The sequence below is a fragment of the Paroedura picta genome, chromosome 6 (genome assembly GCF_049243985.1).
Source record: "Paroedura picta isolate Pp20150507F chromosome 6, Ppicta_v3.0, whole genome shotgun sequence".
In the NCBI taxonomy this organism is placed as follows: domain Eukaryota; kingdom Metazoa; phylum Chordata; class Lepidosauria; order Squamata; family Gekkonidae; genus Paroedura; species Paroedura picta.
Genome location: NC_135374.1, coordinates 61,250,106 through 61,262,848, shown reverse-complemented (window position 1 = coordinate 61,262,848; position 12,743 = coordinate 61,250,106). Strand labels below are relative to the sequence as shown.

General features: G+C 41.7%; 1 long non-coding RNA gene across 1 annotated transcript; it reads right to left on the bottom strand.

Annotated features, from left to right (window-relative positions):
- Window positions 1-6,233: 6,233 nt before the first annotated feature.
- Window positions 6,234-11,978, bottom strand: LOC143840700 (uncharacterized). The gene is made up of 3 exons (XR_013232330.1): window positions 11,447-11,978; window positions 9,130-9,211; window positions 6,234-6,909 (listed from the first exon to the last, which is right to left on the bottom strand). It is a non-coding gene; the product is annotated as an uncharacterized LOC143840700 (long non-coding RNA).
- Window positions 11,979-12,743: the final 765 nt, after the last annotated feature.

The window sequence follows — 12,743 nt, the reverse complement described above, 5'->3', positions numbered from 1 at the left end:
GATTCCGGGGAATAGTAGAGGACAGGAAGGCCTGAAGGATCATTGTCCATGGGGTCGCGATGGGTTGGACATGACTTCGTACCTAACAACAACAATAAATAATTGGTACAGTTGAAAGATTTATGACCTTAAATTCTTTACAAACCACAGCATCTTGAAACCATTAGCTATCACTTGTCTTGAAAACCTGACCATTTGATTCTCCTACATCAACATAATTTAAGGAAGCCATTGTTTGTCACAATACTTGCAAGAAATCTCACAGAGCATGTCATAGTTTTCTTGTTACTTTGGCTAAGGAAACATAAGGACATGCTACTATTGCTTTTGTGAGTGTTTTTCCTTACAGAGAGAGGAAAGAGAAGTTCTTTGGGGGGGAAAATATTTTCCAGTAGGAAGGATAAAGGGATGCAACACACATATATATATACTCAATCAGAGCAAGTTTGTCCCAAGCTCAACAGCCTCCTTATCTCTCTTCTTCTTCTGGCTTCCTGCAGTGACTTCAACTTTTAGAACAGTTTTAAACTTGTGTGAGTTCTTAAGGAAGTCAAATGGACTATTGGGCTTTACAGTATATTTTGAAGTTGGCTAAAAATAACAGTTTGTTATGGGATTGTGTTTTGTTATTGTTGTTGTAAAGCAAAACATGTGCAAGCAGATAAGAGCCCAGAGGAAGGAGAAAAGCAATTGAAGTAGGAAACATCTTTAAAGAAACACATCTACAATATGCATATTCTGAAAAGCTGAATGGTTATTTGGGAGATTAGATCCATGCATATTTTCAGTAGAGGATGAGGATAAAATGGAGATGGTGCAGGGGAGAGTGACAAGGATGATCTGGGCCTGGGAACCAAGCCCTCTGAGGAAAGGCTGAGGGACTTGAGAATGTTCAGCCTGGAGAAGAGGAGGTTGAGAGGGGACATGATTGCTCTCTTTAAGTATTTGAAAAGTTGTCACATGGAGGAAGGCAGGGAGTGGTTTCTGTTGGCAGCAGGGGGTAGATCCTGTAGTAATGAGTTTAAACTCCATGTAGAACAGTATCAGCTAGATATCAAGAAAATTTAGTAGTTCAGCAGTGGAATAGGCTGCCTAAGAAGGTGGTGAGCTCCCCCTTATTAGCAGTCTTTAAGCAGCAGCTGCACAGATAATTATCCTGGATGCTTCAGGCTGATCCTGCATTGAGTAGGTGGGTTGAACTAGATGGCCGGTATGGCCCCTTCCAACACTATGATTCTAAGATCTTCATCATTTGAATTCATTTAATCCAATTCTTTCTATCATTTTAATTAGGCACTAACCTATGCAGTTGGTTTGGACACTGTGTGAATAAATGAAACATGGAACCTTTCCCATTTGGATGTTTCTATGCTGTGGCTTAGAGCCTCTCGTGGCGCAGAGTGGTAAGGCAGCCATCTGAAAACTTTGCCCATGAGGCTGGGAGTTCAATCCCAGTAGCCGGCTCAAGGCTGACTCAGCCTTCCATCCTTCCGAGGTTGGTAAAATGAGTACCCAGCTTGCTGGGGGGTAAACGGTAATGACTGGGGAAGGCACTGGCAAACCACCCCATATTGAGTCTGCCATGAAAACGCTAGAGGGCGTCACCCCAAGGGTGTCCATATGCATGGACTCGGTGCTTGCACAGGGGATACCTTTACCTTTACCTTTACCTTTACCTATGCTGTGGCTTAAATCAATATTCGTACATTTCATCTGTGTGAAGAGCTGTGTTCTTCCCACACATACTTTCACCCCTCCGGAGATCTGTGTAGCATTCAGGTAACAGTCTAGTCAATTTGGCTGACACCATCAGTTTTTAATAATATTAATATGCACCAAAACTGTTGCTGATGAACAAGTCTGCTGCTTTGAATGGGGGAAAAAACACAGACACACCCTCCACTGGTGAAACTTACAAAGCTTTTAACTTTAAAAATAGAACTCCAGAAGCAATGGCAGAAGGGCTGATAGGCAATAATGAAGAAGCATGCTACATCTTGTCAGGTAGTCCCCAACCACATCATGATGGCTTTGCATCTAGCTTGTTACGGGACAATATGGATCTCCATCCAGAATAGACAAATCAAAGGAGTGCCTTTTTCTGCCACACTAACCAAAAACCATATGGTAACCTTGAAGCCAAAAATTTAAAAAGGTTTGAAAATGCGCACGTTGTCTTGTCCTTAGAAGTTCATCCTAAGAATACTTTTAGCTAAACTCCTTTGTCATCATTTGGAGTTATTTGCAAATAAGTATGGTTAGGAACTAGGTGATCATTCTCCCCTGTTGATCATTTTACACCTTGCTCTCTACTCTTTATAATTAAATTACCTCTGTTTAAATCTTACTTATCATACATTCCTTCTCAGTTAGCCAGTTAGTTAATTGGGCCTTCAATTACAACCTTTATGTCATCAGGATTTGCCTAAGGTTATTTAACCTTTTTCTTGTGGGAGTTAGGTAGGAAGCTAAACTGTCTAACAGTCAATGAGATCTCTAGGTCTGTGCACTGATGTTGGTGAAGCAAGAGTCTGCTGTGTCCAAAGCAGTGGGTGATGTTTTGAGTGAAGGAAAGACGTGTCTGACTGAGGCTTGACCTGTTGTTTTGACTGTTCTTCTGTCTCTAGACCTTATTAACTAGGCAGGCTCCTCCTGTTGTCTAGTGTTTTTTCATGAATTGCAAATGTAAATCACACCCAGTCTCTGGGAATTCAACAGAGCTTGAAAACCAGGTTGTTGCTAAGTCATGGTGTTCAGCTCTAAGTGTTATAACAGAAAAGCATGGGCTGTGTCTATTATTTTAACATGTTGAATGAGGTGTTTCCAGATTGTATCTCCTGGTTTACTACCAATAGTTAAATATATCTTTAGTCAAAATAACATACATCCCAAATACTCTCCAGGCAAGGATGAATTCCCCACTACCACCATTCTTGCTCTTCTGGAATGGATCACCACTATTTACAATGTTTTCTGCACTGCCCAGTCAAAACCTAAATGGATGCCATGCATTCAGTCTTTGGTCATTTTCAAGTTACCCTAAAAACACTGGGTTGGTTCATATTTAATGCTCAACCATGGCTTATTTAAAACATAGTCAGTTGATGAAACCAGAAAGGGGTCTGCAGACAATCATTGAAACCTGGCTTGCCTTGCTAATTCCCAGTTTGAGCACTGTCATTCTTTCACTCATCTCTATGATAAAGATCTGGCTGGTATCCTAGCTGGCTTCACAGCTACGGATACCAGTCCCCAAGTGGGACTTGGGGAGCTCCCAGGTTTACAACTCATCCCCAGGTGACTTCTAATCTGGCGAGCCAGGTGTGATTCCCTGCTCCTCCTCCACATGCAGCCAGCTGGGTGACCTTGCACTCACCACAGCCCTGATCAAGCTGTTCTGACCAAGCAGTAATATTAGGGCTCTCTCAGCCTCACCTACCTCACAGAGTGTATCTGCTGTGGGGAGAGGAAAGGGAAGGCGATTGTAAGCCGCTTTGAGATTCCTCCTGGTAGAGAAAAGTGGCATATAAGAACCAACTCTTCTTCTTCGTCTGGTTGAGAATCCCTGCAGTCTGCTGGAGGGAGATAATACTCTGCTGGATTGTGATCAGAGCATTTAAGCCTTAAAATATGTAATTCAGTTATGAGATTTGGATATAATAAGTTTGTTTGAAACCATAAGGTGAACTTTGGAGATAAGTGACTGGTTTCAGCAAGTGTCTAGATTGTGCTACATGAAATTCTGAACATCTGAGAAGAGGTTTTTTTCAGTTGGTTGGCCAGACCAGTGTAATATTTTTCCTGTTTTTATAGGAATACTATCTCCTCAGCTATACCTGTTTCTTCTTTGAATCATTCTTGACACACCTACGGAAATCTATTAACTTCTCAGTCACCACAGATACTTTTAATAGAAACAGGAAGAAAAGGTGTAGCAATGTTTATAAAACCAGTGATATTCTCCTGAAGTCGGATGAACCATACAATGAAAGGGAAATTAAAGCCTACAAGGATAGACTGGTTTTAAAAAACTAGAGACTCTTTGATAAATTGGGGTCAGACAGTATAAATTAATATTACGAGGTCAATTCATCTCCTAACATGTAATTCTACCTTCAAAAAGACTTTCCTGTAAGGTTAACATTGATGCAGATGCTAATATGCCATACTGTGGTCCTTTTCATGCCTCACTTATATCGGTGCTCACAGCAATATCATGCTGCTATGCAGCACTGTTGCACCATGGAACAAGCCAGGGAGGACTCACAAATGCTGCTGCTGCAGGTGAGGTAGGAGTTGGGCTGTAAAAGTTCCAACATTCCACCAAAGCCAACTGTTGTCATCTGTTGTCTTGTGAAGAGCTGTAGAAGATCTCAGGCAGAGGTCTTTCATATCACCAACTATCTAATATTTTTTAATTTAACAACAACAACAATAACAAACTGAAGATGCTGGGAACTGAACCTGGGACCTTCTACATGCTAAGCAGATACTCTGCCACTAAGCCTTCTTCAAACACTGGGGAGGCAGGCCAATCCTTTTGAAGATCTAAATGCCTTATACCAGTGGTCCCCAACTTTTTATCACTGGGGACCAGTCAACACTTGACAATTTTACTGAGGCCCGGGCAGGGTAGTCTTTTGCTGAGGGACGTTGCCGCCGCCTGAGCCCCTGCTCCACTTGCTTTCCCGCCGGTGCCTCTGACTTCCTGCTGCCCAGAGGGGGGTGCTGTCAGCAGCAGCTGCGCAGTGCCACACCAAGGGGGAGCCCCAGCCTTGGCAGCCACTGGAGAGCACCAAAGGTGAGCCGGCAGCAGAGTGGCAGGGCAGCCTTGGAGGCAGCAGCTGGGGAGGAGGACGAGGAGGAGCTGCAGCCTGGTACCGACTGATCTACGGACCGTTCCCGGTCTCCAGACCAGGGGTTGGGGACCACCGCCTTATACTAAATTTGACCCCTCGTCTATCAAGGTCAGGATTATCTACTCATTGGCAGCAGCTCTTCAGGCTCTCAGGCAGAGGTCTTTCCCATCTTTCCCATCACCTGATTCTTCTAAGTAGAGCTACTGGGGATTGAATCTGAGATCTTTTCATGCCAAGCAGATGATCTACCACTAAGCCATGGTATCTCCTCAAAGAATCAATATCACAAATACAATGCCTCTTCGGGAGTACTTGGGGAAATGTGCTGCTTAAAAAAAAAACCCTCCCTAACAGATAATTGATTGACTAAATGTAGTGCACAATAAGTTATTAGTGTGATACCTTTGATGGCAACATTACTATACTCTGCTGGTTGGTTAACATGCCTACCACATATTCTGCTGCTCTATCTCCCATTTCTCCTTCACTTCCACCGCTGGTACTTTCATAGAAATTAAACAGATGGGCTTGAATCTTCATGTACTTGGAGGAATATTGATTGACTGATTGAGGAATATTGATTGACTGATTGATTGATTTAGTTAGTTAGTTAGCCCACTCTTGACTTTTGCTGGAACAACATCTAAGTTCTTTGCATGGTTGATTGGCAGGCTTACATAACTTCCAGACTGCAGCCTTGATCCGTATTTACTTCACCTCCAAGCCACCTCTTTTGAAGGGCTGTCAAACAGTCATTCTACATGTCCAGATTTTATGTGGAACTTCATCATGTGGGTGTGCGTGGTATTTTAGTTTAAAATATTTCACTGGAGCAATAGCCAAATTTAACACTCCGATTGGTTTATGCAATCACCACCCCCAAAATACACCAGTGAATCATACCTTATTTGTCTGTCTGGCTGATTGGTCAGCTGATTTCCTGCATGAGACTTTAAATATTTTTTAAAATTAACAATAAGAAAACTATAAAGAGTTACAATGATAAAGAGTTTTACAAATATTTCAAATATTTATCCCAGTGTTTTTGAGTCTTCTGGCGGTCTGTGGTTAAGCAGATCTGTTGGTTTAGCCATTACTGCTAATTCTCTAAGTTTTGTGTTCCATGAGTCCATGTGGGAAGCGTACTGTTGCTTCCAGCTGGCGGCAATGAAGAGTCCAGCTGCTGTTTTCATGTGGAAGAAGAATTCAGCTTAACATCATGTATTTGGGGTCTAATACAAACTTACACTTAAACACAGTTTGCAATTTATCATGAACCTTTATCCAAAACTTTTTGATGAATTTATAGTTTCACTACATGTGGAAAAAAGATCCAGTAGCATCTTGACATTTCCAACATTTACCATCAGTTTGTTTGAACATTTTGCTAATAATCTTAGGTGTCAAATACCACCTATAAAACATCTTATACCAATTTTCATGCAGTGTTTGATATTTCATCAATTTCACATTTTTACACCATAGTTGTTCCCATTCCTCAATATTAATAATTACACCAAAGTTTTGCATCCATTTTATCATGCAAGTTTTCACTTGTTCTGATTCAGTTTTATATCTGAGCAAGAGTTTATAAATTCTGCCAAAAAATGTGGTTTGTCTTGCATTATCAACTTTTCAAATTCAGTTTGGTCTCTCAAGATTCCTTGGGATTCTTTTAATTCTTCTTTCATCGTAGATGTAACTAAGCCAATCTGCTCTTTTTTCTTCTTGTTGTATCTTGTGCCAACTTTCATTTTCCTTTCTTTGTCTATCAGATTTTGAATATGCAGAAAATTGGTCATCTTACTCCTTGTTATCTTTTCAATGGTAATTTTAAATGATGAAGCTTTTGGACTAATCCTTCCTCTATACCTTTCCCATATCTTCAGAAAGCCAGTTCTCCATATTTGATGCCATCCAGTATCTGGATTCTTTTTTTTTTTTTTTTGCTGGTCATAATAAATGGTGTAAATTTTGAATATAACTCATTTCTTCACATTTCAAGCTTTCCAGTGAATCTTTGATTCTCTGTTACCCTGTGTTAAAACTGCTGCATGGTAGTAAAACTTAATGTTAGGAAAACCTAACCCACCATATTGTTCAAATCCTTATCTATGTAAACTCCAAAATATTTAACCTTATTAGGATTAGCTTCTTTCTTTTCAAGAAAATTGGAGATATGAAGAGAACGTTTCATGCAAAATTGGGTATGATAGGGGACCAAAATGGTAGGGACCTCGCAGAAGCAGAAGAGAATAAACAAAGGTGGCAAAATTATACAGAACAACTATACAAGAGCGAGCTTAACATCCCTGATGACCACAGTGGGGTAGTTACTGACCTGGAGCCAGACATCCTGGAATGTGAAGTCAAATGGGCCTTAGGAAGTCTGAGCAACAATAAAGCTAGTGGTAGTGACAGCATTCCAGTTGAACTATTCAAAATCTTAAAGGACGATGCAGTAAAAATGCTACACTCAATATGCCAGCAAATTTGGAAAACTCAACAATGGCCACAGGATTGGAAAAGGTCAGTTTACATTCCAATCCCAAAGAAGGGCAATGCCAAAGAATGTTCAAACTACTGCACCATTGCACTCATTTCTCATGCTAGCAAAGTTATGCTCAAAATCCTACAAGCTAGGCTCCAGCAATATGTGGATCGAGAACTTCCAGAAGTACAGGCAGGATTTCGAAGAGGCAGAGGAAATAGAGATCAAATTGGCAACATACGCTGGATCATGGAGAAAGCTAGGGAGTACCAGAAGAACGTCTACTTCTGCTTCATTGACTATGCTAAAGCCTTTGATTGTGTGAAGCACAACAAATTGTGGCAAGTTGTTAAAGAGATGGGAATACCAGAGCATCTTATTTGTCTCTTGAGAAATTTATATGCAGGTCAAGAAGCAACAGTGAGAACTGAACATGGAATCACTGACTGGTTCAAAATTGAGAAAGGAGTTAGGCAACGCTGTATACTGTCGCCTTGCCTATTTAACTTGTATGCAGAGCACATCATGAGAAATGCGGGATTAGAGGAGTCACAAATTGGGATCAAGATTGCAGGGAGAAATATCAACAACCTCAGATATGCAGATGATACCACTCTAATGGCAGAAAGTGAAGAGGAACTAAAGAGCCTGTTGATGCGGGTGAAGGAGGAGAGTGCAAAAGTTGGCTTGAAACTCAACATCAAGAAAACAAAGATCATGGCATCTGGCCCTCTCAATTCCTGGCAAATAGATGGGGAAGAAATGGAGATTGTAACAGATTTTATTTTCCTGGGCTCCAAGATCACTGCAGATGGGGACTGCAGCAAAGAAATTAAAAGACACTTGCTCCTGGGGAGGAAAGCTATGGCAAATCTAGACAGCATCCTAAAAAGCAGAGATATCACCCTGCCAACAAAAGTGCGTTTAGTCAAGGCTATGGTATTCCCAGTTGCAATGTATGGCTGCGAGAGTTGGACCATAAGTTGGACCATAAGGAAGGCCGAGCGTCAAAGAATTGAGGCTTTTGAACTCTGGTGCTGGAGAAGACTCTTGCGAGTCCCTTGGACTGCAAGGCAAACAAACCGGTCAGTCCTAGAGTAGATCAACCCTGACTGCTCTTTAGAAGGCCAGATCCTGAAGATGAAACTCAAATACTTTGGCCACCTCATGAGAAGGAAGGATTCCCTGGAGAAGAGCCTAATGCTGGGAGCGATCGAGGGCAAAAGAAGAAGGGGACGACAGAGAATGAGGTGGCTGGATGGAGTCACTGAAGCAGTAGGTGCAAACTTAAATGGACTCCGGGGAATGGTAGAGGACAGGAAGGCCTGGAGGATCATTGTCCATGGGGTCGCGATGGGTCAGACACGACTTCGCACATAACAAAGGATTAGCTTCACAGCCCAAGATACTTGCAATCTCATTAGTTCTCTCAACTTGTCCTTTTTGTTTATTCTATAACCAGATAACATTCCAAAGCCTTTTAAACAGTTCATCAGTCTAGGCATAGACATTTCAGGTTTGGTTATCATTACTATAATACCATTAGCATAGCTTCTAATATTAAATTCTTCTCCATCTTTATTATTATTATTATCATCATCATCATCATCATCATCATCATCATCATCATCATCATCATTATTGGACTGGCTGTGTTGTCAAAGAAAAATATACAAGAAGGAAAGAAACTGCCTCTTCTTCTAGACTATTAATTACATTGCAAAGGTAGTGGTGGCATGCAAATAATAATTTAAAAAAAATAATTGTTGCTCATCCTACCTTTCTTGGGCCGGATGCCCAAAAAGTGGCACAGATTTTTTTACACTTCTATAAAACAGCTGTCATGCAGAATACCGTGCTTCTAATGAAAAAAAAAAAAGATAGAGGAAAAAATGATTTGAGAAAGAGCATGAGGAAATGAAGAACAATTAAGGTGGCATGGGTTTGTTAACAAAGCTGTGTAGAAACAGGTTAAAGAACATTAACATAGGACAACAAAAATGGAACACCAAAACAGTCTGGAGATGCTATGATACTGAGAATTAAAGACATTCCCAGATTATTTCCAAAAATCATTATTTTTTTAATGCATATGTGATATTAAAGGTAAAGGTAAAGGTATCCCCTGTGCAAGCACCGAGTCATGTCTGACCCTTGGGGTGACGCCCTCTAGCGTTTTCATGGCAGACTCAATTCGGGGTGGTTTGCCAGTGCCTTCCCCAGTCATGACCGTTTACCCCCCAGCAACAAGCTGGGTACTCATTTTACCGACCTCGGAAGGATGGAAGGCTGAGTCTACCTTGAGCCGGCTGCTGGGATTGAACTCCCAGCCTCATGGGCAAAGCTTTCAGACGGCTGCCTTACCACTCTGCGCCACAAGAGGCTCTATATATGTGATATTACAGTATCATTAAAGAACATGTGTGTGCTTAGTCTTTGTATAGTTACCATAGACTGCACAGTGATACTAAGTACTATTTTGTATGGTGGCATGTATAATGTATAGTGGCAGGAATTTATATTAGAAAGGATCTATTTCTTCAGGATCTATTGTTTCTTGGTCATTTTGTTATCTAGGGATGAGGACACCTTACTGGTAATATATGGCTGGGCTCCACACCCAAGTGACAGAGGCCAGAGTACTCAGTATGATGTACTGCAGCAGCCTTGCCCATTCATAACTATTAGGTAGCTGTCTCCTTTAGCTGTATTCAGTGTAGGTTTTGCACATCTCCACCCTCCTCCTAACCCGTTTTTGGGCAAAACATCCTGTTTGGAATTGATCCAACCAGACCTACTAAACTCTTGAGAGGGAGGTGTCAAGAATTGAAGACAGTAGACTTAAGGACCACACCTAGGCTATGTCAGCTGGCATGCTCATGTCTCTTCATATGTAATTTCCAACTGCCTGAAAGAGGAAAAGCTGAAGAAGTTTGTATTTGTAGATGCATCCTTTCCTGCAACCATAATCCATCCCTCTAACATTTATATCCTGCACTTCCTCCAGGGCAGGAGGCCAAGAGGGCAATGGAGGATGGGAAACTAGAAACAAACCACTCATGAGATAAGATCAACGGGCTGAGTGCCACTGTTTTCAAGAACTGGGTTGTGGGGACAAAGAGGTTAGGAAAGCAGACTGTGATAGGAAGGGTGACTGAGACCGTTTCCATACTGGAGGCTTTATACCAAGCTGCAGGCTGGAGTTTGAGCTGGGGCAGGTTGCTCCGCCTCTTCCTGCTTCTGGATCAAGCTCAATACCAGTTGCTGTAATGGTTCTAACAAGGAGCCCCCCTGCTTCTCTAGAGTGAGAACTTTCCCTTTAGCCACTGAGCTAGCATGTGACTTGGGAAAAACAGTGTTCATAAAAACACCAATCAGGGATGATGCTGTTGGTACTAAACAGGGGCAACCTGCTGGTTATTTAGCATGCCTCTCCGGCATGTGTCTGATGAGTCACTCTCCTCATGGCTTCCCTTGCCATGCCAAGGAAAGAGATATGTAAAGATGCCACAGGGAAATTGAAACTGCCACAACCATGGCAGTGCTGCAAGAAAAACAGCTAGAACTGGCTCAGTTGAAAGACAGGAACATTTCATTTGGATTAGTTACTCTGAAAAGGTTAATGAATAGGGTGTGTCCAGCTCAGTTTAGGATTACTTGTTGTCTAACTACACAGCCCAATGTGACAGCACTGTCGTCATGGAATGAAGGATGATAAGAGCGATGGATGTTGAAAAAGAGACATATGCAAGTTCAACACATCTCAGTGTAAGAGCCACAGGAATGTAGTGATCAGAGTGGGACTAGGCTCTTGGGAGACCTGGGCTCAAATCTGGTGGAAGTTTGCTGGGTGGGCCAGTTGTGCACTTTCAGTCTAACCTACTTTGCGGTGTTGTTGTGAGAGTAAAGTGGAAGATAGGAGAATGATGTCAGCCATTTGGGACTCCTTTGGGGGAGAATGGCGAGGCAGAAGGGAAGGGTGGAATGGAAATGAAAATTAAATTGAAAAAGTAAGTAAAATTAAAGTTACTGGGGCGGGACTTTTCTTAAGAACAGCACAGAATAATTGATTTTATCTGAAGATTTTGTAACTTACCTTTCCTCCTAAAAGGCCAAGGCAGCTAACTGGAGATCATAAAAACATGATAAAAATAGTGAAATAAATTGACATATCATGCATTAAATTCCTCCTCCCCATTTTTCCCCAGAGCACACTTTTCTACTATACTACTTGATTATCCATATGGGGTGGGTGGGCGGGCGGGGAGGCTTCCTTAGTCCTAGGTACTTATGTAAGGCCGTATGCTACTATAGTGGCATATTTTGCCATGTGGGGGTACAGCAACCAGCCTTCAAACAATAAGACTTAAATGAATCTCTTGAAGATTCTATGTCCTTCCTCATGAAATAAATATGCCAAGTCCCTTAGCACCTTGTCTTTCATTGCTTAACTATCAATTGCGCTACTCTCATGATCACAACAAACAAAACATTAATTGTTTTAATTAACAGGCTGTTGCCATATTTATATCCATGGCAGTCATCTCTTTTGCATGTAACACATCCCCCAAGGCCACAGGTGACGTTGCATGGGGAAGAGCTAAGCTCAACAGCAACACCAGTGCCAAAGAAAAGGTCTCTGTGATGTCAACTGGAGCAGCATCAGCTTTCCTGGGTGTTGTCACAAGGTAGCCTATTATGAGCTTACTGGTTCAGCAACTTTAGCCTCCCAAGATCATGCCAAGAGGATGGTTCAACACACTTAAATGGCTGGGCATAAACCACAACATTGATGTGAGGTAAGTTGCTGTGCAGTCTCCTGTGAGGAAAACAGATACGATTGCTTCATTTACATTCAGTCCAGGAGCGTAGTGTGATGGTCAGGCTGATCACTTTATAGACTCACTTATAGCTGGAGTCTGAGACCTCTGCCTCCCTCCAAAATGTTTCCTGGTAAGTTCTGGCAGAATAAAGTCTGATCACCTTGGATATATATGAGTAATCAGTAAGAACTGAAGGTGACACTGAATAAGAAATGAGGAAAAAGAAAAACTGTGCTTCTTTCATTCATCATGAGCAGGTGGTTCTTAATGTATCATAAGATACTCCCCATATGCTTACCCAGCATGTAGTCATGTGGCATTATTCTAGAACTCTCAGGTTGTTAGGTCAGAATCAAATATTGCAGCTCCTTGCGGGTAGGAGCTCTTCATCTGTTGAGTAAATTTTCATCATACCCTTTCTCCAAGTTTTGGTTCTTGATTCTACTTTCCCCCATCTTATGCTCACAATAACATTGTGAAGTAAATTAGACTGAGAGAGAATGACTGTGACCTTGTCTGCATTGGGAATTTGCCCCGACCCACTGCTCGTATGGTGGCAGGGAAATTCCC